Here is a 2,131-nt window from a genome sequence, read left to right as displayed (position 1 = left end):
AGCCCTGTGCACTGGCAGGCTCTCAGGGCTGGGCTGGGTTTGGGAATTAACTTGAAATATTAATTTTGTAAATATCTAGAGCGGGCTGATCTTCCATAGGAGGAGACTTGATCATACAGGAAGAAGCTATAAGCCACAGAAAGCTACAAAAGGGTTTGCCATCCACAAGTCGCATCTCTTTCTGCTACACAACACTGCCTCTGTGGAGCAGCAGCTCTTCTGCTCAGGACCCAGGCAGCTCACTCGGTTTGCTTCAGCTTTGTACGGGATCACCAACAGGCAGCTTAGGCACCAGCACTCTTCATGGGAATGAAACTTACGAGGGTTCCGAGGGAGGCCATTAGCAAAACATCAAGCATCAAGCCCTTAGCTCCTTACCTTCAGGAGCATCCTTTCCCCAAGGGTTCATTGCAGACAGGTTCTTCCTACATCTCCAAGCTCTGTGGATACCTTATCTTAGGAACATGCTATTCTTTATTCGTATTAAGACACGGGTAACTAAGAACAGCATACAGTATTATACCTCTCTCAAATATTTTCATTTTAAAAAGGCATATCAAAGCCCTAAGCCAAAGAAATAAGGCAATTTCAGACAGCATTTAGCAGTTAGAGAGGGTTTTTATCAGGATGGTAGTCCCGGGAACTGTAAGCCTATTCCAAAGTCCTTCTCATCTCAGGATCCATTTACTCAGCCTAGACAATTTTCTACCTGTGCTTTTAGGTATGATATTAGGGATCAACTCCACAAGGTCACTGACATCACTGTGGTTTGGGGCCAGTCATACAACTATTCCCCAGGGCCTATGAACAGTGACCACTAAATCCACGTGGCCATGGTTTCCAGCGAGGCCTTTGCTTTGGAGTTCCCTTCTCCTATGGTCAACAGCTTTGAGTGCTACGGACACTCATGGAATGGTGCCTGTGCCACCTTTTACTTGTGTTTTGTGGTTCTGACCACACATGTGCACTCCTACATCATAGGAATGGGATTATTTTAACATCTAGAAAATGCTAGAGTGAGGAAAAGCAGAGCCATGGGGTTGCCAGTAAGGGTGCCTACTTTGATTGGCTTGAGCAGTGCCTTTAATATCCTATTTGATGCTGGATGTAAATATGTAAGTTGATTTGTATGCTATGCTGAACAAGCCCAGCAATAAATTATAAACATCTTTGTGACATTTCTTAAAGGAAGTAGTTGCTATGTGTGATGTGACTAGTAACCACTTTTTTCAAGAGTTAAGCATCTGAGCTATTTAAATTCCTCCGCAAAGTATGAAAAGCAAATTAAGTCATCATGGCACAATCACTCAAATCAGAAGGATGAGGAGTGCAGTAGTTTTTTTTTTTTTTTCTTTCTTCTAACGGGTGAGGTGGTAGGGGAACATCAAATCTGATTGTCAAAATTCAGTCAAGGCTGTAGTCCCAAGAGGTCGCTGCAGACATGGGCAAGTTCATGAAACCCGGGAAGGTGGTGCTGGTCCTGGCCGGTCGCTACTCCGGATGCAAAGCGGTCATCGTGAAGAACATTGATGATGGCACCTCAGACCGACCCTACAGCCATGCTCTGGTGGTTGGAATTGATTGCTATCCCTGCAAAGTGACAGCTGCCGTGGGCAAGAAGAAAATTGCCAAGAGGTCAAAGATCAAGTCTTTCGTGAGTTTATAATTATAATCACCTCATGCCCACAAGGTACTCTGTGGATATCCCCTTGGACAAAACTGTTGTCAACAAGGATGTCTTCAGAGACCCTGCTCTCAAACGCAAGGCCCGACGAGAGGCCAAGGTCAAGTTTGAGGAGAGATACAAGACCGGCAAGAACAAATGGTTCTTTCAGAAGCTGCGGTTTTAGGTCTTTCTTGTTTCAGTCATTAAAAATACAAAAAAAAAAAAAAAAAAAAATTCAGTCAAAATCTCTAGCAATTAAAAGTTTTTAGGAGATAAATATCCCTGACAGATGACTAGCTAGGATGAATATCCTTGTGGTACAATCAAATCAACATGTATAATTTTTGAATGCTAACTGTTCGCTGTGTACTACAGAGTGTGTGTAAGTCCAGGGCGTGGGGAGACCATTGTATGAATGTGTTACGGGTGTGTCCATGAAACAGCAGAAATATTTTTCTCAATGTT

The 2,131-nt window shown here is 43.4% G+C and overlaps 1 pseudogene across 1 annotated transcript; it reads left to right on the top strand.

Moving 5' to 3' along the window:
* The first annotated feature begins 1,419 nt into the window (after positions 1 to 1,419).
* LOC308627749 (large ribosomal subunit protein eL27-like) lies at positions 1,420 to 1,895 on the top strand (annotated as a pseudogene). Its single transcript has one exon. The product of its transcript is annotated as a large ribosomal subunit protein eL27-like (transcript).
* The last annotated feature ends 236 nt before the right edge of the window (positions 1,896 to 2,131 follow it).

Source organism: Mesoplodon bidens, assembly GCF_964165515.1.
Source record: "Mesoplodon bidens genome assembly, chromosome: 14".
NCBI classification, from domain to species: domain Eukaryota; kingdom Metazoa; phylum Chordata; class Mammalia; order Artiodactyla; family Ziphiidae; genus Mesoplodon; species Mesoplodon bidens.
The sequence above is the reverse complement of the archived record's forward strand: the minus strand, read 5'-3'. Positions and strand labels throughout refer to the sequence as shown.